This window comes from Mesoplodon mirus, assembly GCF_964341445.2.
Source record: "Mesoplodon mirus genome assembly, chromosome: 16".
NCBI lineage: Eukaryota > Metazoa > Chordata > Mammalia > Artiodactyla > Ziphiidae > Mesoplodon > Mesoplodon mirus.
This window is the reverse complement of record NC_138992.1, coordinates 59,260,382-59,286,496: the sequence shown is the minus strand read 5'-3', so window position 1 is coordinate 59,286,496 and position 26,115 is coordinate 59,260,382.

The following is a 26,115-nucleotide window of genomic DNA, read 5'->3' as shown; positions in this document are numbered from 1 at the left end:
ATTATAATTTATTGCATAACAGTGATATTTTACTATTGTAGCATTTAAATTAATCAGGTAACAGGGAGGATCTTTTCCGTTCTACTTCATTCAAAGGCATTTGTTCGAGTTGTATCTTTCTTATGTCAGAGAAAATATTAGACATGATTAGCTGCAGGTATCTGTGTTTCATGATATCCAAGCAAAGTCCTTTTTATATTTCATCTTATAATTGTATTTGCAACTTAATGTTTGAAGTGTCAGTCTTTGTAAAATTAGCTCATCTTGTTATGATTTAGAGCTTTGATGTGAGTGAAAGGCTTCTATTGCAATGCAGAGTCACATCTGAGAGTAAACTGCATAGACAAAGAAACTTAGAAGGCTAGTAAATCAAATACTCTGAGCTGTCTATGTGGATTATGAGAGTATTTGCATAACTTTGAAGTATTTATACTGATGAAATTACAATAATTAAAATCATTGCTGTGTCAATTGCTAGAGGCCACAAGGCATAGCAATTACTAGCATGCAAATCAGACTTTGTGTAAGCATTTTAAAGAATAATTACCTTATTTGATTCAGATGTGCCTGAAAGGCATTAAGAATCATTTGAGCTATTTTGCCATCAACAATTTTAAGGCTCGTAGATAATGTTGTTGTTATTATCAATTATTTACTTTTGTATATATCACTTTTCCTTATTTTGGTTGAAACTAAATGCCCCAGATAAAATAAAAACACACAACTTTGCTGTAACTAGGAAAAATTTACAATATCACTTAAATCTGCATCTCTCTTCAGCAAATATTTTTCTTTCTAATGGGCTCGACTCTGCTATGTCATCACTTTTGTGCTAAATAACTAATGTATACTCTATGTCTACATTCGCACAATTTAAGGTCAGGATTGTGAATTGCAGGAAAATACCAGAGTAAGAAAGCCAGACATAAAAGGTTACAAAATATTGCCTCAAATATATTTTTCACAGGATATGTATAGGTGGACACTTAGCCAGCTGAGAATTTTAGTCTCTAAGTGCAAATATTTTACTTTCTAAATTTAATACCAAACTTTAAGTAACACATTGAAATCAAAACAGACATCATATTGGAATATGTGATAATTTAGAAATTGTGAAGTACTTCCTCCAAGACTTTAAATAAACTGATGGTTAAAGCAGGTGTATTCCATATGATTGTGGTTTTAACAGAATGCTGAGTCCTGATCTGTTTTGATGTACAGTGTAAGTCATTTAAATATGCTTTTTAAAAAACATGTATCATGCAAAATAATTGAGTCATAAATCAATGAATCAAGGCAGTGATTTTCATGAGGATTATCACCCAAACTGCTTTATTTCTTGGGGTTTGCTGAATTTTACCATGTCTCTCAGTAAATATTTTCTCTAAATAGATAGAGTTTATGTGTTATTACCATTGAAAATTCAAGGTGTTCTTATGATCAAAGCTTTGTTATTTTAACATCCCTTACTTTGGTTTGTTGCTTGAAAGCTCCTGAATTTTCCTAAACTCCTAAACTACCAGATATAGTTAACCTAAAATCCATCTCTCCTTTTTGGATGACTATGGAAATTGTGTCTAGTTTTCATTTTATAAAATGTATAACTATCTGAAAACTAAAACACTCATCCAGAATATATCTTGAAAATTAATTTTGGATTATTTAAATTACCCTAATAACTTTACTTGGAAAATATCTTCTGTGAAAACATATATAAAGATACATAGGAACTAAGAAACTAGTAATAAATATGTAAGGTTTTTGCCTCTCTTTTCTACATCTATTGGTATCTATACAATTGATATGTCCTCTCATGAGATACAAAGTACAACAGAAAAACATGTGTGATCCTCTTCAATAAGAGCTCCTAGAAGAAAAGTCCTAGACTCATACCAGGCATATTTTAGACACTCATTAAGTATTTGTTGATTGGCGGAGTAAAACATCTACATAAAAATAATCCACGTTTACTAGAAAATATATTTGTCATAAAAAATAAGAAAAGTATGCTTCTGTATGTAGCAGGAAGTTTAGTTATCACATCTTGCAAGAGAAAAAGAGAGCCTGGATTTCATCATGCCAATTCTTGATGCCATTAACAGTGGAATAGCTGAATTTGGATATTACTATAATTTTCAGCAACAAAAACGTGTTGAAATATGGAAAAAAGGCATTAGTGTATAGAAGTTCTTATAAAAAGTAAAGCTTTTGACAAGCTCTAGTGTGTTCAACCACTGGAAATTGAAAAGATTTACTGATATTTCATTTTGATATATTTTTAATCCAATCTTCTTTGTTCTGGCCTCTCTTCCTTGTTGAGTGACTGTGAGTAAATTATTTGAGTCTTTCCATGTATTTCAAACTGTATTTTTATTATTTTAAATAAAACTTTCAATAGATATGTTCCTTCCAATTCTTTTCTATCTTGTAAAGTTACATAGAAAGAAAAGTTCCACTAATGACTCTTAATTACATTAGTTTCCAGCAACATTTTATGCGACTTAGTTACAGGGCTTCTTACAGTCCATAGTAAAGTAAAAAAATGTTCCTTTGTTCCCTGTGGCAAAATAAATCAGTCATTCATATATACAGTCTGGGCTAAAATTTGGGCAATATGAATACTTTTAGCATTACAATGCATTTGAATAATAGTGTCATTACTGTTGGTTCTCTCTTTAATAAAATATATATGTGCTTACCCACAATGGATCATAATTCTCTAGAACACAATGAGTCAAGATTTATAAAACAATCTAAATTCTTTTAGAGTAATTTTCCAAAGCTTTCCCAGAGACCCTGGCCAAAAATTAGCACTGACCAAATTATACATCAATTTTATCTTCATATGGTAAGAAAAAGAAATTGCATAGTAGACCACCTCTATATAGATGATTTTATTTCACTTTTTACATAGTTTGCATTCAAAACATTAGGATGGTACACTTATATTTATGTCAATATTTTTGTGTGTGTGTGTGAACTTAGTTCCCCGACCAGGGATCAAACCCGGGCCCATGACACTGAAAGCACGAGTCTTAACCACTGGACTGCCAGGGAATTCCATATGTCAACATTCTTAATGTTCACAGGATAGCATAATTCAACAAGGCTTAACATATAATACAGAATAGACCTCATATGGCCCAGAGCAATGACTCAGATGAAGCTCAATCACAATATTCCCTGGAGAACGTTTTAAACATGTAGTCTCATTCTCTTCCCCAGAGTTGCAGAATCAGAATCTCAAGGAAGTCAGTCTTGGGACTCTGCATTACAAAGACATTCTCCAGAGATGCTTGTGCATAGTTAGGTTTGATCATCACTGTCAGGTTTCAGTGTGCATAGAGAGATCCCAAGGTGTACAAATATGTCCCAGAGACAGCAAAACAAGTGAGAGATGGAGTCTTAAATCTTGGTTAAGCGTGTCTTTTTTTTTCCCCTCTCTGTAAAGCAAATAAACTTTTACATTTTTAAATATATAGCTTCAGTGTAAATTTCATTGTGCAAAAAGATTTATAGCTAAAAATAATTAAAAATATATTTATTCCTTACCTACTGCCTTTTCTAGTTGATATTGTAGCTTTGAAAAATAGGCCTTTAGTAAGATCTCTTTTTCCCCTAAATATATAGGAGTGGGTGAATATCTTATTAATGTGAAAATAACCAAATATATATCAGAAAACAAATTTCAGCATCATGTGTAATGGTGAAATAGCAGAATTTCCAAGAAAATCAAAAAACAGATTTTTTCATACATTATCATACTATCTATGATATATTTTAATATCATTTTGAAGGGCTAATTAATGCAGTGGACATGAGAATAAACTATAAGTTTTATATGCTAGAAAGGAGAACTTAAAAGCAGCATAATTTATAAATCCAAGGGAATCAACAAAGAAACCATTAGAAACCATTAGATAATAGATCATGCAGTCATTTAAAATTTTAAGTGTCAAAAACAAAACCTTTCTATATACAAATTCTGACTAATTAAAATATATCATTGAATAAAATAGACAAATAAAATAGCAATAAATAAAATACGTAAAACCTCATCATAAATGTTGAGGAACTATGTGAAGAAAACTGCAACTTTCTATTGAGAGGTAAGTCTAGAAAGACATAATAGAGTATAATAAAGATATGCCCTTTTTTTGGAAGAAACACCATATTATGAAAAAGGAAGAAAAATAGCATAAAGATGTCAAGTGTCTCAAAATCAATCTATATACTAAATGTTATAGATTAATGGAAAAACAAACAAAATTTCTAAAGGTCTCTGGCAAAGACTGTAAAATTTATGTGGAAGAATAAACTATAAAATTATAAAAAAGAAAAAAGATCACATGATTGCAAATGATATAAAGTAAAGCCTAACAAATAGATATCATGATATTCACAAAATTCATGTAATTCTGGCACTGCAATCCATAGACAAGAGTTCAGAAATTAAACAACAGAATATGGTAAAGACAACTTTTCACATTAATAAGGGAAATATATATATAAGGAGAGAGAGAGAGAATTCTGCTTCTAGGTAACATAGAGTAATAGAGACCAGAAATACCTTCCTGAATGAAAAAATTGGAAAGCAGACAAAATATCTAAAACAATGGCTTGCAGACATTGAACACTGGACAACATGGGATAGTGACAACTGAAACAGGATTAACAATTGAGACAAGCCCCCAAGTTGTCCCAGCTTACTTCCTAGAGAGAAATTCCAGGACACAGTGTTAGAGGGACACCAAGATGGAGTTCAGCCATTTTCTTAAATTAAGGAGATAGAGTTGGGAGTCCAGGGAGGCCATAGCATCTAGAATTCCCAGGACAGATTATCTTAGAGGAGAGGATTGCACATAGAAAGAACTTGAGAGATCAGTAGGGGATCACCCTCAAGCCTTCAGCTGAGTACGAGTGAGTGCATACATGTGAGAAAACTACCCAAGGCTGGGAAACAAATAAACAAACTAAAGCAACAAAGTAAAGAATTCCCATAATTCTTTAAAGGCACGGAATTTATATTGTCACCAGCCAAAGTAGAAAACCTAGTAATTCACAGGACATCAGGTAGAGTGTGAAGAAAGATATTGTCTCAGTAGTGGAACAAAGTTAGTCTTAGACTAAAGACTGATCTGGTCGTGCATATCAAAATTTAAAAGCAAAGCAAAAATGGATCAAAGTGTTTCAAACAATTTAACTGCATCTCAGTACAGGGCTCAAGAATATTTATAGAAATACAAAAATATCCAGCACTCAATAATACAAGATAAAAATGCTTGGTACCCAATCAAAAATTACGAGAGATGTAAAGAAACAGAGAAATACAACCTACAATAAAGAAAATTTGAATTGCTAACAACAGAGTGAAAAATGATAAAAGTTATATAATTAGTAGAAAGAGAGATAAAACAATTATAACCATATTCCATATGTTCAGGAAAGTAGAGAAGAAATTGAGTGTGATATTTCAAGACATAAAAGATACACTATGGATCTAAACAAAGAAATGAAGAGCATTGGAATGGTATATATATGAGTAAATATAAAAGGCTTCTTCTTTTTAAATATTTTTTAAAGAAAATCTACCATTTAAAACCAATAATCATCATAATAATGAAGTTTGGGATTTTCAACCTATTGAGAAATAAAATGTATGGTAACAGCACAAAGGCCAAGAAGGAGACAATGGAAGATTATTCTCACAAGACTCTTCTAACATACTTCCCACAGTAGTGAAGAGATTACTCCTCTTCCTGCTCTGATTTGCACTTTTCATTTAAGATTGAAAGCATCACTGCTTATTTTCCCTGATATCCTAAAATCTCTTCTTAAATTCTGCCTGAAGTCTCTCTCTTGATAAGGCTCAGCCATTAGATTCCCCAGCACAGACCAGGAGAACCTGTTCTGTCATCCCTGGTTGATCTTACAAGGTCATATTGTCCCTCAGATTACACATGCTCACTGCTCCTCCTTTATTTGTCCAAACTTCCTCATGTAAATTAACTCTGAAAAATGAATCTGACCACCAGTTCACCACACATATGTGAATGGATCCCAGCTAAGTCTGAGATGTCTCCAGTTACAAAGAACTAACATGGAGCTAAGTCAAATAGGGAAGTGATTTTTAGTTATGGAATAGAGAGATTCTAAATCAGTACTAAATTATGAAGTTTCTATATGCACTTTTCTTTTGCCCTTTTATAATGAAGTTTTGAGAAACTCGCCAACAGTGAAAATGTGTCCACTCTCCTCTTTTTTTTCTTGCTACGTTTAACACTACCTTAGAGAAAGGAAATATTCCTTATGGTTGGACTAAATACACCACTTTCAATTGCCTGGGAGACTGAAATGGAATTACATATCATGAAGGACTTTGAAAGAGCTGATGTAAGTTGTAAATTTGATAAGCATTGTGCAGGTCAGCTTTTCCTCTGCAAACTTCTCTCAACCTGTCCTCCAGTTTCACATTTCACAGAGACATATTCTAACACATCTTGAGCAGAGTATGATAGACTTGTGAACAATCTGAAGTCAATCCCCAGTCCTGTTGGTTCTCCAATCTAAACCTTAAAAGCTTTCCTTTCATGCATGGATAAATGGAAAGGAAAAGAATATCATCAGGACTCAATGGAGAGTATCCTTTGATACAAATTTATTCATGAAAAATAATTTAAAGAAGATATGTGCTTTAATTTTTAAATAAATCAAGCAGTAAAATGTATGTATTAAGCAAGAGAGGACTATTTAAAAGAACAACATAGAATGTGAAAAGAAGGTGCAATTAAATAAAATAAGTAAAATACCAATATATTGTACGCTTAACTATAAAACACAGTGAATCATCTGTAGAAAAGATAGACAATAAGTATTCACAGAGCACAGAAAATTATAAGGAGGAAAATCACATAGATAGAGGATAATTATGGAAGTCTAACCTAGAAATAATGACTCCTCTCAAAGAAGGAAAAAACAAATATAAAAGAAGAAATAATAAAAAAACATATTAATTTTTAAAGTATTAAGGCCATTTACCCAAAGGCTCATTATTATCTGGGAAAAAATACTGAAAGGAAATCTACACAGATTGTTCTTGAAAAAGAATGACTAAGATTCCAAAAATAAAGAAAAAAAAACTTTTGTAAGTATCCAGGTAGAAATAAGTAACTTTTAAAGGAAACATATTAGAGACCTAAAGAAATTAAAAATGAAAGCATGAGAAAAATTTCATGAGTCAGATTTTCTTCAAAAGAGCAAAAATAGCAATATTAATTGTCTCAAATGTTTTTTGTTGCAAGATGGTTGAAAGCAAATAAATTAATAGTGCAGAAATAATAGAAAATTTAAAATATAAGGCATTAAACAGAACAAAGGGAATCTTTTTTTTAATCTTCCTAAAATATTCAATTGCAGTGAGAAAAGGAGTGTCCTATATTATACATGATAATTCACCTCCTATAACAAACCATTTAAATGGTTTAATGCAATAAATGTCTTTAATGTTGCACTTCAGTGCAGGTTCTGGGAGTTCTTTATTCCATTCTAGGAAATACTCTACAATTTAGTTGGTCTATTATTTTCTAGAGCCTTGTTATTCTCCACTGAAATTTCAGAATATGAACAATGCACAAGTGAAGAGAAACTGTGAAGAATTGCAAGAGGAAGTTTAGAGATCAGTCCTAAATGGCATTAATAATTTCCTTACATATTCCATTGGCCAGAGCCTCATCATATGGCCTCACCGAAAGCAAGACAGGATAAGTACAGCTAAGCACTGTCTTAGGGAGAAAAGGCAAAAAAAAATGATATTAGTGATATTAGTGAACACTAGCTTTCTTTGTTACAAGTACTAAACATTTACGTGTCAAAAATAACAATAAAAACTAAATATTAAGTTCTAGAAAAAACTGATAGGAAACTGGAAGTATTATAATATTTTAATACATAGTTATAAGTTAAAAATAAAGAAGGTTCTAATCAATTAAAATAAAATTCTAAATATGGGAAATATAGATGATACTACCTTCTGAGGTGTGTATAGAATGTATAAAAAAATACTAAGTTATTTTTCAATAAAGAAAACTTCAATGGAAGAGATTGAATTGGTTATAAATTGGCCTTATGAGTTAGTTTACTTATTTTATATAAATTATTCATTTCATGACAATGCCTTATACAACCATCAATAGGTACAACTACATAGACATGGATCTAAAATATGCTTTAGAATATTAATGTGATATCTGGAATTAATTGAGAAATTACCACCAATTTATTAATTTATATAATTTTTGAATAAAAATCGATTACTTAAAGTCTAGGTGGGAAGAAATGTATTTCAAGTTTTTCTAAAAGAAAAAACATGAAGAGGAATGTGTAATTTACTGTGATTATTAATTTGAGTGAAAATGTAATGTTATGACAGTGCAATCCAACAAATTGTGCAAAAAATAATACCACAATGGTATATAGTTAAGACAAATATATATCAGTATTAAAGATGTGGATGGAGAAACCACAAATATAAAAAGTACTCTAAAACTGCTGGGAGTTCCCTGGCAATCCAGTGGTTAGGACCCGGTACTCTCACTGCCATGGCCGTGGATTCAATCCCTGGTTTGGGGACTAAGATCCCACAAGCTGCATGGCATGGCTAAAAAAAAAAAAAAGAAGCTTAGTTGTACTAATATGTAAAAATACAAAATGCAATTTTATTATAAATACTGAGTTGTAATCCCCAATCACAAAATTTTATGCAGACATGAATATGATAAAAGTGGAATTCAAAACCTTTGCAAAAGTTTCTATGAATTGGCCCATAATTTTTTGGCAAACCTACAAAAATATTCATAAATTTTTGCATAAGTTTTTTTCTCTTTTGTTATACCTTTTCCATAACTCCCAAATACCAGAAAAAAATTTTGTGTAAAGAGTTGTTCATTAAAGTACTTATTTATTATTTTTTTTAAATAAATTTATTTATTTTTGGCTGTCTTGGGTCTTTGTTGCTGCGAGTGGGCTTTCTCTAGTTGTGGTGAGCAGGGGCTACTCTTCGTTGCGGTGCATGGGCTTCTGGTTAAGTTGGCATTTTTTGTTGTGGAGCACGGGCTCTAGGCATGCGGGCTTCAGTAGTTGTGGCACGCGGGCTCCAGTAGTTGTGGCTCGCAGGCTTAGTTGCTCCACAGCATGTGGGATCTTCCCGGACCAGGGATCAAACCCATGTCCCCTGCATTGGCAGGCGGGTTCTTAACCACTGTGCCACCAGGGAAGTCCCAAAGTATTTATGTATATACTATATGAGACTACATACACATTTTTTAATGGTGATTAAAAAATACAAAAGATGGAATATATTTGCAAGCCTCAGAATGTCATCTTATTTGGAAATAAGATTGTTGCAGATAAAATTAGTTAAGTTAGAGATAGGGTGGACCCCTAATGCATATGACTGGTTTCCTTATAAGAAGATTACCATGTGAAGTCACAGGGTTACAGGGAGAATGCCATGTGCCAGGAGACAGAGGTTGGGCTTATGCTTCCACAAACAAGGAATACTTGAAGCTGGAGGAGGTAAAGAAGGATCCCACAGAGGCTTTGGAGAGGGCATGGTCCAGCTGACACCTTCATTTCAGACTTCTAGCCTCCAGAGCTGTGAGAAAATAAACTTCTTTGGTTTAAGCCACCCAATTTGTGTTACTTTGTCACAGCAGTCCTAGGAAAACAATATAGCAGTCTAATTCCTGATTTTCTATCTTCCCTAAATTTGCTCTTCCCTTAATTTTCTTCAATTTAATAACTCCATCCATTCAGGTGTTTAGGACCAAAACCTAGAACTCATCTTTGACTTCTCTGACTCACATTCACCGTATTTAAACCAGCAACAAATCCTAATGGTTTAACCTTTTAAATGTATCCAAAATCTAACCACATTATACACCACTTTTTTCACCACTCAGTTCCAAGCACTGCCATCACTCTTCTGGATTACTGAAATAATTTTCTAATTGGTCTACCACTTTCATGTTTCATCCAGTGCTGTGCATTCTGAATGTATCATCCTAAATTTGTTAGAACAGAGTCAGACCATGTCTCTCATTGCTCAAGATCCTACAGTGGCTTTCCACATTAGACAGAATTAAAGCAAAAATCCTTAACGTGGTCTAGATGGGTTTCTATGATCTAGTTTACTTTTCTTCCCCAATTCCTGCCACTTCCCATACCTCTTTGACCTCACCTCCTACCAACTCCACCCCAACTCCAACGATATATGTCATGGAGCCCACTTGTTTGCTGTTATCTATGTCTAAAATATTCTTTCTACACGTATCTCATGATTAGTTTAATTTTCATGTTTAAATATCGTCTTATCTCTAAGACCTTCCCTGACCGCCCTATTCTCTATTGTGACAACCTCAATCCTCCTCCTCCTCTGCTTTATTATTCTTCATAGGACTTATCTCCAACTGGCACAATATAAAATTTACTTGTTTGATTATTATTTGTCTTCTCCCACTAAAATGTATATCCCACTGAAGCACATTTTAATCCTTTATTTGCTGCTGTGCCTCAGATCCTAAAAGAAGGCTTAGAACATAATAAGTATTTTATAGATACCTGTATAAATTAATAATTACAAGGGAGACATACCATTCATCAATTTGACCAAAAAAGCTATTTAGAAAGACTATGTATATTTACTACATGCTGCGAGATAAATATTGTAGTTATAAATGACAAATTTCTTCATTTAAATATGTCTATCAAGACCAGTTTTTGGAATTAAACGGTTTTATTTACTTTCTTTAAAGTGATAAAACTGCATTTTTTAGTAATAAGATTCAGCATTTCACTAAATCATACCTTTCTTTTAAATTATACAATTTAGTAATAATGCCAGGGTATTTGTCAAAGAATCCCCTCTAAAGTAATTACATTTCCTTTTTGCTTAAAATAATGCATTAGAAATGTATAAGATTATTATCAATGATAGACTCCACTTTTTCTCATGCATTTTCTTTGTATAAATTGTGTTGCAAAATGGAAACATAAATAACCGTGAACCAGCAACTCACAAATAATCTATCCCCCAATTTAAAATTTGATATTTCTATTCAGTAAACTTAATATTCCTGACCATATAAGTATATTAAGTAGTAATATCTGATTACCAGCAATTTCACATTCTTATGAAATGTCTTTGAAATGTCGAGTTTTCAGGCAGAGTAGATGTCTATTGTATTTTACTGCCAAAATAACATGTTTCAAATAGGAAAATGGCAGGGGAATACTGACCGAGCTATTAATAAAACACACCAGCTTTTAGCTGGCAAAGCAGCCTTCTTTCCATCAAACACGTCTCAGCCTTTAATAAAGAAACTCAAGTGGTGTAGGTGAAAAATTACTTTTCTCACCCGGTCATCTGTCTGTCATGTATTATTCAGGTCACCAATGTTTGTCCTGAACTGTATCATTCTGTAGTTGTGTCAGGTATGAGATATGTTCAGTGTAATTCCATCAGACTTCGTGAAGTTGATTAGAACAGATCACCTTTCAGCATGGGCACAAGTTACCTCAGCAGATTGAGTGAAAAAGACTTATTTATCTTTGCCTTATAATAAAGAAAGAGATGAGCAAATTTATCCATTAACTTGAAAAGACTCATATTTGGGGTGTGAACAAACTATAGTCGGTAATTCTATTGAAAATACTATAGGGCATGGATGTCTCTTCTGGAGTAAAAAAGCTTAAGTGGAGTCTGCATTTGACAGTGTGACATATTTAACCAAAGTACATGCATTTAATTATAGTCCTTAAAATGGTAAATGTTTGTCCCATAACAGAATTATAGAATGCAATAGAATGTACCAAACCTTTGAAGGTTTCCATTGTCTTTTATCCAGCATTCTTTTTGCCAAATAATTTTCACTTTGAGTTTACAAAAACATCATCTTCAAAGTTTATGTAATCATTATACTGTTAGGTCTTGATTAAGTCATAGGCTAATTTTCGCTAAAAGATTCTAAAACATTTCATAACTCAAAAATATTTGTGAAGAGGTTTGGACAAATCCAAAGATATATGAGTTAGGTATAAGGAAACCTAGATGTAAGATCACACCTGATGTGACCTGCGGTCCTCATTTTCCTCATCTGGCAAATAAATGAGTAGGACTCATGGGTCCCGGCGGTGAGAGTAAGCAAAATGACATATACGTGATCATACAGTAGAGTAAGTCTGTGTTCCAGTTTAGACTCTGCTACTTATTAGATTCATGATTTAGACATGTTTCTATAGATGAAAATAAAAGACCATATGGTAGCATATCCAGCATATAGTAATGTGTGTGTAATGTATATGTATGTATGTACACACACAGATATTTAAGCATTGCCTCACTTCAAATGGTTTTACATACACAAAGTAGAAATTAGGGTATATTCTTTATTCTCACTTCTTCCAGTCACTGATTTTAAGAACTCTTTTTTTTTTCTTTTGTGGTACGCGGGCCTCTCACTGTTGTGGCCTCTCCCGTTGTGGAGCACAGGCTCCGGACGTGCAGGCTCAGTGGCCATGGCTCACGGACTCAGCCGCTCTGCGGCAGGTGTGATCTTCACGGACCGGGGCACGAACCCGCGTCTCCCGCATCGGCAGGCAGACTCTCAACCACTGCACCACGAGGGAAGCCCGATTTTAAGAACTCTTGAAATAAATTTTGAAAAATATAGAACACTGTCTCTAAGAGCAAACTAGGTGACTTCGTAATTTTGCAAAATTTGCACTGTTACATATAAAAAGAGAAAAACAGTGTGTAAAATCTAGTGGGGAATCTACCTTTCTCTTACTCTGTAAATCTATGTATTTCCTTTAGCTGGGTGCCATAGCTCAAAGCAACAAGTATTTATTAAGCTTCAGGAAGTGGCCAATGTTTTGCTGTGCTGTGAATCACACTTGCCAGGTATAGATTTTATTCTCCAGAGAAAAATATGTTTTTGAGCAGATGAACAGGAAGCCTTATGTGTATGAAGCAAACGAGAAGCATATAAAGTCTAATCAAGTGTTAGTGTTTCATAGAGCAAATTTAAGCTGCTAGATAAATTTTGAAAAAGTGAAATACAGAAGAGAATTAATTATGTGTAAAATATTCAGAGAGAGGAATGGAGAGATAAAACTAAATTTATACTCATCTTACTTTACATCCTTAGATCTTGTACTTTTTAAAATTGTTTGAAGTCCATACATAGACTTCTAAGTTCTCTGTGTGAATTATTCTATGGGGTCATTTTTTTTTTTCATGGCTTGCAACTTATTAGTGATTTAAATAGGCATCCAAACCACACCTCTTCCATTGTATATGTCTGGATTAACTTTAAACCTAGCTAAAAAATGTGGGCTCTGATTGGCTTACCCTAAAACAGTCAAGGTAGTTTTACTGAAAGTTAGAAACATGAGCTAAGTTTCTCCAATCAAAGGGAAACTCAGAATCTTGTTCCATGCTTGAACATATGCATGTGGTCTTCTAGATTCCCAGAAATATTTTTGACTTTTTCAAAGCCCACCTTGGACATTTTATTCCCCAGTTTTTCATTGTAAGTTTTTTGGTTAGCCTCTTGTTAACCCTAACTTGTATCACTGCCTCAGGCAATTTTGCTGTTAAACGATTTTCTCTGATTTTTTTGAACAATTATATACAGAAATGGCTATTCTCACAGATAGAGATCTGAGTTCAATGAAATAAAATGCGTCCTGAAAATGGAGGTTTTCAGTGAGCTGCTAGACAGGTCAAACTGTGGTGGTTTTCTGGAAATGCAGTGTTGGGGTGAGCTCCAAGTTATTCTGTTCTCTCCAGTGGCTTGTAAGGCCATTGGTTTTCAAGGTTACTAAAAATTTGGGTTAGGGTGATGGGAATAGGACAAGTTAAAATACCACTAAGCTCACTGTCCTTACCATGATATAGCCAGTTTTCTTGAATAAATGTTCCTTATACAAGTCTTTTGTTAATTTCCAGACTTCTGGTAAGGTTAAAACTAATCAAAAAATAAGATAAAATAGTTAAGTACAAAAATATTAAGTATAACAAAGTATATGCAGTAAAAAGTATAAATAATATTTGCATAATTTATAACACTTCATGATGTTAAAAATAGCATTATTGTATTTAGTCTTCATAATGAGTCACATGGTAGGTATTTATTTTCCTTACTTTCTAGATGAAAACAACTAAGACTTAGAGAGTACTAGTCATTTGCCCAAAGTCACTGTTAATAAATATAGAAAAAGACAGATTAATCAGATTAATCTGACTATATTGTCTTAATTTAATTAACATCTATCATGATGATATATAAGTATATATATCTCATATGTAATGACTAATATTTATTTAGAACCTACTCTGTATCAGGGACTTGATGGTGCATTTAATGCATTGCCTTAAATAATTCTCACAAAGACCTGAAAACATGAAAAATTAGGAGCTATTTTCCCTAAAATTAATCTCTGAAATTAATAAATTAGAAAAAAAAATGTACAATTTTTAGAATGGGCAAACTTTAATACATAAAATTATTATTTAAAACAATAAATGAAAACCCAAGAAAATTTCTAAATATAGATGCAAATATTAAAGTGTATTGCAATTACCTCCTTATAATGAAAACATACATTATAGTAAGTACATAGAGTCAAACTGATGGTACCAAAGGGAAAATATCCAGAAATTAATATGACAAATTTAATAACTCAATAAAGCAATGGTAGATTGAGTATACATATTGTCTTAAAACAAATATATGACAAAATCTTCATCAATAATAATTTATTTGCCTTTTAAAAGGCAAATAACTGCCTTAATATACAGTTTTTATAAATGAACAATGGAATAAGTGAAAATAGATGAAATCATTCTACTTTCAGAAAATAAAACAAACTTTCATTTACATGAGGGGTTACCAAATCATGTTTCTGTAAAGGTCTTGATAGTAAAGATGTTAGGCTTTGTGTACCATAAAATCTCTGTCCTAACACTCAACTCTGCCATTGTATCAGGAAAGCAGCCAGGGATAAGACAAAAATGGATGGGTCTGTCTGTATTGCAATAAAATTTTATTCAAAAAAAGTCACAGACAAGATATGACCCATGATACCAGAGTTCCTGACTGTGTCAATGAGAAACCACTTTCAATTAGTAAATTGGTAAAAATAAAGAAAACAAAGTAAGAAATTTGGTTTGTTGCAAAGGCAAGAATAAAGAAAAACATGCTGCTGGAGTATGCATATATTGTAATATATAGTAAAATTCCAATTTTTCCTTATATTTGGACTCAAAAATTCTAATTCCTAGATTTAATCTAAGGAAATAACAATATTCATTATCTAAATCTTATCACTTATCTTGGTGTATAGTCAGGCCACTCAAGATGGCTGTTCTCTTGCTCTCTGTACATCCCCTTACCAATGAGTGCCTGCTTTACCTATACCTTAAGCACATGACTGACCTTCCTACTACTTGCCCCAAGCCCCAGCTAGTGATTGTTCTTATCAAAGGGATGGTGAGTTGGGGCATGCCCCTCTACTGGTTTCCCTGGTAGCTAATGAGCCCACCTGATGTCAATTCCCCTATAACTGGTAGTCTCCCCTTACCCTCTCCCCACCAGGTGAAGACCGCCACCATGTCCTGCTCGCTGTCCACTGCACACAGTAGGGTGTTGCTCCAGGACCTTGCTTCAGACGTGTAAACTCCCCCATCCATTAAGGTATTGATGTCTCTGTCATTGTCTCCGGGCTCCTTCTTTGGTCTTGAAGCTGGGCAAGCACAGGTCTTGTAGGCCTTCGGGGTGCAGCCCAAAACTTGGGGTGTTGCATTTGGAAAAATGAAAAATAGAAAAGGATGAAAGTGAAACATTTTCGGGGGAAACATTTTGGAGATTTTTTTTTTTTTTAGAAATTTCCCCTAAAATACTTACATGTGCTTGGAAATTCTCAATCCTAAAATACTAATAGCAAACAAACAAACAAAAAAAATGTGTTAAAGATTTCTCTGTTAACTGAGAATAATCTAGTAGAAATCAATACTCATAACTCTGATTTTTATTTGTCGTTTCAGTAAGAAAATTCATCCTCTCTATGACTTGTCCCATTTTAAGTTCTTGACCATATATATTGCATGAGTAAAATGATATTGGCCATCTTTTTCCTTTGTTTACATAAATAAGACCATGTAGAAAATAACAAAAATAGTAACTAAAATGTGTTTATCTTGTAGTTTTTAAGACATGATCTTCTAATTGACATCTTACTTAGTTGATAATTAACTCTGTAAGACGTATTCAATTTTTTTCATTCTAAATGGTATCCTGATGACCTACATGTGACAATAGTTGACAAAAAATCCACACTAGAAAACAAAGGGAGCACTGAGTGAAATCATTTCATATATGTGGATTTCATTTACTCTTCCCTAATGAGCAAAGTTGTTCAAACACACACAAAAAAGCCTCTTTCTTATTTCTTCACAGGAAAATGAGAACCTCTTCAGTGCACTCCAGAATTCAGCATCACGTTGGGTTAACATCTGAAACTTCAGACACCTCAGGTCAATGTTTGCTTGTTAAGCCATTCCTACAGTCTATGAGGGTAGTTGCTTTAGTTAGAGAACCTTCAAATTTTATAGTATTCTACTTCCTTTTTTTAAAAAAAATATTTCACTCCATTCCTTCTTAATACCACTGTCCTAACAGCATGCATTTTTATACATGTGATTATATAGAATGCCTCCAAATGACCTCCAAATAGCAAAGAGAGATCTAGAAAATAACTCCTCTCAAGCTCTCACTCCGATTGCTGCCTTAAGTTCTTTCATAAGCTGAAAGTCACAGGGAAAGGTCAAAACTAGATGTAAAGTATATTAATAAAATATGGTGAAGTTCAACAAAAACTATATTACTTGAGGTACAAAGAGAGTGATATAATGCTGTCCTAACTAAATAAGGGTTGGAGGAGGAGCTTTGAGAAGAAATAGGGATTTGTAATATTTCTGGAGACTTTTGATGAAGGTGGTTAAACATCAAGCAATATGTTCTAAAATGCATATTTTAATGGATCTTTATCTTTAAATGACTAAGATAATTATACTTTAAGTTTCAATTTTAGCATTACTAGAAGCTGGCATGTACTATGTTAAGACTCACAGTTATTTCAATTTTGGCATGGGATAATTGTACTTAATATATAGTATCTATGACTAGAGATATGTAACCAGAAACATTTTTCTGTTAAAAACTTGTTTCTTGAACTGGCTTTCTGGGTCAAATGTGGTCACCTGCAAGACTTTATTCCTTACTGTACTGTGAGCATGTGAGTAAATTGAAGAGTGACGCTGCAGAACCATGACAAGCCTCTCAACCCACCCTCTCTGACATGAATTACTAGGGCCATTATGAGGGAGCTCTGAGATGAGAGTGAGAAACCTTAAGGGCTTAACATTTAGTGAAATGTTTAGAAGTTTGAATTCCAGTCTTTATTAGAGATTTTAAACTTTTTCAAGCTTAAATCTTGGATGAAATTTTCTAATAAAAATTATCTACAGTAGCATTTTGGCTTTTGTCTTTGTCCTTTTAGAATGAGTCAAAGAATGAGAGTTATTTTTCATGAAAGAAGAATTTTAAGTAAAATGTGGTATTCATAGACTAGACAAACTAAAACAAGAATATAGATTTAATTTTCAATACTTCTTTCTCCTTTAGGTAGTTAAGGTCTAAGTTGATGTACTCAACACCCTATTTATGTATATACTACATTAGTAATATAAACAACATCAACCTATACTAAAATCTATGAGCCTCATAAGTGAATATTCAGCTAATGGAGAACATTAACCAGAGCAGACCAGACTTATGCAGTGTTGGCTTATAAATACTACTTCCAGTAATGCAGAAAAATTGATTCTAACATTGTCAAAATTAATTATGACTATTAAATTATTTAAGTGTGTCAGGGATTTGTCTATATATTTTGTATTATTATTTCCACCATTTCTCTGACAAGGAAGCTGCCTCCCCTGCATATATTCTTTGAGAGTTTTATTTTCCCCTAAGAATCTTATATTTAGAAGTATATGTAAATATACGTAGATCCCAGAGATAGGTTTGTTGGCAGGACTAAAGGACCAATTGCATGTAAAAGATTAAGGAAGTAGGTTTAGCCAAGAATGACTGAATTACCTGGTTTAGGTAACCATTGGAGGATAAAGCAATTTAATATGGAAGGAAATTCAGGAAGATGAACAAGCCTCAGAGGAAACATATCAAATGTTATTTGGGATGTGAATTTGAAAGACTGAGGAATCACCAGAGTAGAGAGAGATTTCCAAAGTCTGAATGGACACTTGGAAGTAAAGATCAAACAATGGTAAGTGTTGAAGTCATAGATTCAGGAGTCTAAAATCAGAAACAATAATGGATGCCTAGAAATAATCAACATAGGTCCTTGCTGAAACCATGGAAATATACAACAATGCCAAGAATGATCACAAGGTGGGAAGAGAATTATTCTGAGGGCAGAGCTCGGATTCTTTCCAATGGGAGATGCAGATGAAGGTGTGAGAGAAGAGACCTGAGCTGTCAAAAGTGCAGTAGAGGGGCTTCCCAGGTGGCGCAGTGGTTGAGAATCTGTCTGCCGATGCAGGGGACACGGGTTCGTGCCCCGATCTGGGAGGATCCCACATGCCGCGGAGTGGCTGGGCCCGTGAGCCATGGCTGCTGAGCCTGTGTGTCCGGAGCCTGTGCTCTGCAACGGGAGAGGCCACAACGGTGAGAGGCAAGCATACCGCGAAAAAAAAAAAAAAAAAAGAGGTCATGGGAACAGCGTACTTGAAATTTCAGCAAGAGCTGTCCTTGACTAGTGGCAACAGAAGGCCGATTTCAGAATATTGTGTTAGTTATTAAATTTTCTAGATAGTATTTGTGAATTGAAAAAAAAATTGAGCTGCTTTTATCTACTACTAACAAAGATGCACATGATGTAACAGAGCTTTAATGCACACAATCTCCTGCAACTGTTTAAATTAATTAAAATAGTGATTTCTATTTTGCCCTCAGGTTTAGGAGAGCAGTTTAAGAGTAGCTGGGTAGGAGTCTCTAGGCATTTCCTCCCTGACTATTTTTTTCCTTGCCAGGCTTAGAGCTGAAGCAGGGCCTATCCCTGGACCCATCTTCAGGCCAAGCATTCCATGGGAGTAAAGACAAATCCACTCCCACCTGGATGTAATGATCTGCACTTCTTGTGTGTATATCAGACTATGTGAGATCCTGAGACATGGTGGGAAGAAGAATGGGTTTGGAGATAAAGAATTTAGGTCCCAGTCATAGGATCTTTGGATAGAAAAATTCATCCGTTGTACTTTCAATTATTTTTTTATCTATGTAATGAGAGGATTGGAGAAGGCTACTGTAAATTTCCTGTAAATTTTATATTCTGGGATTCTGCAGGAAAAAAGCAAATCACTTTTTACTGCTGACAGCTTGATATTCCTTAGGCCATGACCATCTAAGCATTACAGGGTCTTGGAAATAAAAATGTGAGAGTCATAATAAACATAGAGAATATTTTTCTAATGCTATAAAAAGTTTGGTAACATTGTTTAGCGTCTTTTGAAAAATCAACATCATTCTAAGGATTCAATAATTTTTCATGCTATTTTGAGGAGATATATATGTATTTCTCTCAAAATATTTATATGCACTCCTAATGGATTATCAACCATATACACACTTCTCCGTTTGCAGGAGAATGTGAAGAGACACCCAGGAGGATAGGTGACTTCAATTACTTCTTTTCAATTTAATGACTTTCCTGCTATTATGTCAACCACTTTCTCTCTACAGTTTTCCTCAAATTCTCTTTAAAACTTTTAGCCATTTTGACCTTTTAGACCATGTGGGTACAATTACCCAAACAGTGCACCGATAACCTTCAAGCATAACATCACTTCACTGACTCTTTCACTGGAAATAACACATGTCGTTATAGGAAGAATAAAGTTCCTTAAATGGGAAACATTGCCTCTGTTCCAATTGCCTTGTCTTTTAAAGATTAACATTTAGAGAGAGGAAATGTTTTAAGTGAGAACACTGAGCAGGTTTTATTGTAATTAGTTTCTATATTCAGATTAATTTGTGGGTTCATTGTCAGCTACTGAAATGCCCAGACTAGATAAGGTAATCCATCCCTCAGGGGAAAGAATTAATTCAAAACGTCATGGATATGAACACAGAAAGCCCATGGAGAGAAATAGGGTGTTGGGGGAAGAGTAAGAGGGTTTATCTTTACACTTTTTCATTTTAATCCTGGAATACCTTTATATCTTTTATTGTTTGTTTTTAATTCATCTGTTCTTTAGCCATTTTGAATCAATGTAAATTACATGGGAAAAGAAGTTTATATAGTGTTGCAGAGGGAGTTTATCTTTTTCCTCTTTTATTGAAATCCTGGATATCTTTATATTTTTAGCTATATATTTGGGAGCATTTTTTTTTCTTTTTTTAAAACGTTTGCTCTTTAGCCATTTTGATCAAAAGTAAAACACAGTGGGGAAGATGTGGAGGGGTAAGAGGAGAGGAAAGTGTTTATCTTTATACTGTTTTAATTCTGGAATAACTATATATTTTTACCTATATGTTTGGAAGATCGTTATATTTTAATCACCATTTTTTAAGCCACTTGATCAAATAAAAAAATTAGCTTCTATGATTTGTGCTTCTGTAGAGCCAGAAATAATTAAAAAGCAGTTCCATTCCTTGGAGAAATAGAGTCTGCTTTTACAGCACGTCCCCGTGGCCTAAGACAGGTAAAATAATGTGCTAGGACCAGGGACAATTTGAGCGGTGCTTAGAAAGATGTTCATCTTCACAATCTATCACTTCTTTTCAAGCAACTATCTTTTCACCACAAATATCCTGACAGCCTAATGAGTATGATCTTTTTCTTTAACCGTTTTCTTCTTTCTGCTTAGTCTAAGAAACCAATGACTCCTTTGTCAAGACTGAGATCTGATTGAGAAGTCACTGCCCTCACTCTTATTTGGATGAGAGTTTGAAAAAATTGAGCTTGTTTGTTTTACTACTTCTGCACCTTTTGCTTGTGTCAACTTTGAGATTTTTGGCATTTATTCTCAGCATGGGTTCAGAATCTTTAGCAGAGCCATTCAGAGTTGTCTGGTACCATATAGAAATCACTAGCTCTTGAATCTCTAAGGGTAGAAATTGAGCACACATTTCTTGACAATAACATTTAACTCACTTGAGCACTGATAGAAGCAGTGGAAATATTACTTAGAACAGAACAAAATAACTGGAAATATAGAAAGACTTTTTTTGGTTGATAATATTTTCGAAATCATTATTCCCTGTGTGCCTTTGTAATCAAAATATACTCTTTTCAAAGACTTGTATGTACTTTTTTTTTTAATATTTAATTAATTTATTTATTTAGGCTGTGCTGGGTCTTAGTTGTGTCACGTGAGATCTTTAGTTGTGGTATGCATATGGGATCTAGTTCCCTGACCAGGGATCAAGCCCAGGCCCCCTGAATTGGGAGCACAGAGTCTTACCCACTGGACCACCAGGGATGTCCCTATATACTTGTTTTGAAAGGACTAAAATATGCTGTTGTGAATCTTCGTTACAGCCAAGTTCATACCTGTTTCATTCTAGGCTTCCAAGTTCAGATGTACTTAATTGAGAATATTTCATGGACTCATTTCTCCAAATTAAATGCCAACATGGATTTTTGTGTTTGCGCTTCACTTCAGCTTATTCTTTATATGTAGTGTGTCTGCATCTTTAGCGCCTTCTCATCATTCCATTTGTTGTTTTGAACAAATGTAATAAGACTTAATAACTGGGTGAAATTATAGATGCTAAATAATGCTATGAAAGTGTTTAAATTTCACACCCCACAGTAGTCTTTCATTTCATAATAGAGTCAGTATAAACAAAATACATTTATATATATTATGGAAATGCTGTGCTCTAAAATGCTCACCACCAATAGCCAGATGGCTTTCAAATTTGCTCTTTTAACAGGATTATGATGATAACATGAAAATAATTTTATATAAGGAAACTAGTCAGGAACATTTTTGTAAAAATTTATTGTGAAATAATCTTTCTTTCATTTTAATAGAGGCTTAATTCCTTATCTTTAAAAGTAAGACTCTTTATTTAATCCTACACACATATGTTCACAAACATATTTGGATAAATCCCAAAATAAATTATCTGAAATACAAGTAGTATCCTGTTCATCTATTCAGTATATTGATGCTACTACACAACAGTCTTCTGTAAAGATGAGGTTGATGATCCTATAAAACAGATTATGCCTTCTGATTGTCTTCTAACTGAATAATATTCATGGATGCTGCATAGTCTATGAAACCACATTTTGAGCTTAAAAATAGGTATCAAATATCCTTAATTCCAATCTTGGCAAATGTTTTGTTGACTTCCCCTTGCAACCTCATTTCATTTAATTCACTTAGAATTATCTTAATTACATTGGTTTGCCTGTGGAGATAAAAGCACTTGCATACTTCATGAGGGTGCCATGTAAGTAATGTATTGAAATTGTGGATTAAATAATACTGAAGTGTTTCCAGTAACTGAAATATTTATGTAATGGTTACTTTGTCCTGTATGTATGCACAAATCCAGTCTCAGGGGATGCACTGGTACTCATTAGTGGCTATTTAAATGCACTCTATTGGTACCCAAGGAGAACTCAAGTGAAGAACTGAGTGTACTGGGTTGACATTCATAGCAGATGTGCACTGATTGTGTATCACTGAACCCTTAGTAGCTGGTAAAAGTCATAGGTTTCTCAACTACATTTTGTAGATGATCTTAACAGTTTATACTCAAACAAGACACAGTGCTGAGTGAATTTTTTTACCACATAAAAATGACTACTATAAAGAAAAGCGGTTTAATTTGCCATATAATTATAATTAGATAAGTACTAATACCATGACAGCAATCAAAGATAATAATGTAGCACTCTTCTAGCTTTTCAGTGTGCTTAACACATTTACAGCAGTGGAATTTGGTAGATCAAGATTGTATCAGTTGTGGAGAACAAAAGAAGCATCCATGGACAGATGAATGGGTAAAGAAAATGTGGCACATATATACAATGGAATATTACTCAGACATAAAAAGAAGTAAAATTGAGTTATTTGTAGTGAGGTGGATGGACCTAGAGTATGTCATACAGAGTGAAGTAAGTCAGAAAGAGAAAAACAAATACCGTACACTAATGCATATATATGGAATCTAAAAAAAAAAAAAAAAAAAAAAAAGATGGTACTGATGAACCTACTGGAAGGGCAGGAATAAAGACCTAAACATAGAGAATGGACTTGAGGACATGGCGGGGGAGGGGGAAGCTGAGGCAAAGTGAGAGTAGCATGGACATATATACACTACCAAATGTAAAATAGCTAGTGGGAGACATCAGCATAGCATAGGGAGATCAGCTCGATGCTTTACGAAGACCTAGAGAGGTGGGGTAGGGAGAGTGGGAGGGAGGCACAAGAGGGAGGGGATATGGGGATGTATGTATGCATATGGCTGATTCACTTTGTTGTGCGACAGAGGCTAGCACAGTATTGTGAAGCAGTTATACTCCAATAAAGATATATTAAAAAAACAAACAAACAAAAAAACGAAGCCTCCACCTTGAGCAAGAAACCTCAGGAAGGCTTTTAAGGTACAGTTTACTCTTTGGAAAAGAGAGAGAGAGATTAACACGTTTCCTGCTAAATGCAACTGCTTCCATTTAAAAATAATTAGAAAGGTAAGCAAGAAACAATTATCACAGTGTTATTTGACACAACTGAATAATTGCATGCACTAATGAAAAACTCCTTTAGCAGTGTGGAAAAGCCATTGGCTTTGGAATAAGATGCTTAAATCTGAGCTTTAGCTCAGAGTTTTCTCCCTCTGTGACCAAGAAACAAGAAATTTAACTTGTTTGCACTATTGTTTCCTTGTCCATAAAATGGGGATAGTAATATCATAAACAGAGGGCTGTTGTACGAGTTGATGTGAGGTTTGAAAAATTTTTGCATAAGCTGTAAAGCATTTTTAACACATGTTAATTTTTGTTAGTTATAAATTCAAGCCACATTGGAATTTCACACTTTGACAATTTACATTCCTAGTGTGGAAGTTCCATGTATTACTTAAAATATGCTTCAGAATATGATTTTTTTTTTACATTTGGAATCATAAGATATTACAGACAAAAGCAACAACTCTGGTTATTTAGCATTTTCATTTTTCAAGTGAGGATATTAAATGCCAGAAAAAGTTAACTGATTTACCTTAGGTCACTTAAGTTTTCAGTAGCAAAGCAAGACTGGAATCCACATCTCTTAACGCCCAGGCCAATGTTCATTTTCTGTATGCTGTCATTCAAGAAGCGACTATCTTGTCCTCTGAAAGAGCTTTGTCATCAGAGCTTGATAAGCCTTGGCTGAGTTATTTTCAAAAACAATAACAAAATCATCAATTAAAAATACCAATATTTAAGTAGAAAATCAATATTAGTTTTAAAATAGGGTAATTCAAATAAAAACCTATAAAACTGTTACTTAAATTCTGACTTGTAAGTTTGTGATTTTTATATACTTTTATTTTTAGAAGTATTATTTTTATTTTCTAATTTTACACTTAGAATGTTCTGACAATGATAGTCAACTTATATCTTACAGTCGGCAAGGATTTCCAACTTGAAAACTTTTCTGCTTTGAGCTGAACCTCTTTTTCATGTATTCAATACTGATTCACTGTGAACAGTTTTTTTTTTCTTTTAGGAAGTGTACATTCAAGACCTGGGGCATGCTAGAAGCTAGCAGTGATGCAACACCCAACCCAGCGGTGTAAAGTATGAGAGGTGTGAGCCAAGCTCAGAGGAAAATCAGTTTTTCTAGTCTTACAGAGCTGTGTTAGGTGCATAGTTTAGTGGGTGAGTTGGAAGGAGAAATATTCTAGTCTTAAATAAATTTTGGAATCCCCTACCTAAACAAAGAAAAATATATTTCTTGACGGCACTACTTCTCAGGGTCTTCATGATGTGGGTATGTATTATGAAACTATAACAAGGGGATCGTCAATCTTTAAAACAAAAACGTAAGCAGTTTAGCCAGCAAAATCAAGTTTATTCCAGAAAAGCAGCTGGGTTGTTGCTGAGAAAGGAGAAAATCTTTCTTCCTGCTGGGGTATATAAAACAACTGGGAGGAGTAGTACATGCATGAGTGCTCCCCTTTCAGGATTTTCCAACTCCATTTTGAATGAGGTTTTCCTTTATTCATTTTCACAGGGATATTATACAACATTTTTTTTTTTTTCATTTGACCATTGAACACTGTTCATAACCTTATTCCAAGACATGGGCACCACAACAGATACTTTGGAAAAGAAAGTTGCAATGAAGTAAAGGAAGATTACATTTTTATTATCTTTTATTATCTATCATTTCTGGTTCCAGATGTCTCAGTCCCATTTTGCCTTATCTGTCCTTGCAGTACCATTCTTTTTTTTTTTTTTGATACCTTCCATAAGAATGAGTAAAGACGGGTACTTTCTGATAGTCTGACTGCTATGCTTCACTTTCCTCTAATTCTGGTAATGTCAATTGAACAGATAATTTTTACATGCCCTCTAAGGAAGAAGGAAAGAAAAAGACTTTGTTAAATTAGGATGAGGTACAAGTTTTAGTAAAGTAAATTTTTGGAGAGAAGTATATATTAGCTAAGTCTCTGAAGCTCGTAACTGAATCATAAGCAAATCTAATTAATTTCAAGTTCTTTAAAGAGTTCAGTGGCAGATTCAAATAACAGTAGCTATAAAGTTGGGTTTTATTTATTTATTTACTTTTTAAAGTTTTGCACAGACTATTTATTTTTCTCCCATAAGTGGGCAAAAATAATTCACCATGGTCACACTGCATTTCAATGAATATTTGGTATTGGGAATAGGTTGTAAATAAAGAAAGGGTTGAGATGAGGTGAAAGAACAGTCCAATCCAAATAATGTATTCATGAGTTTTATTAG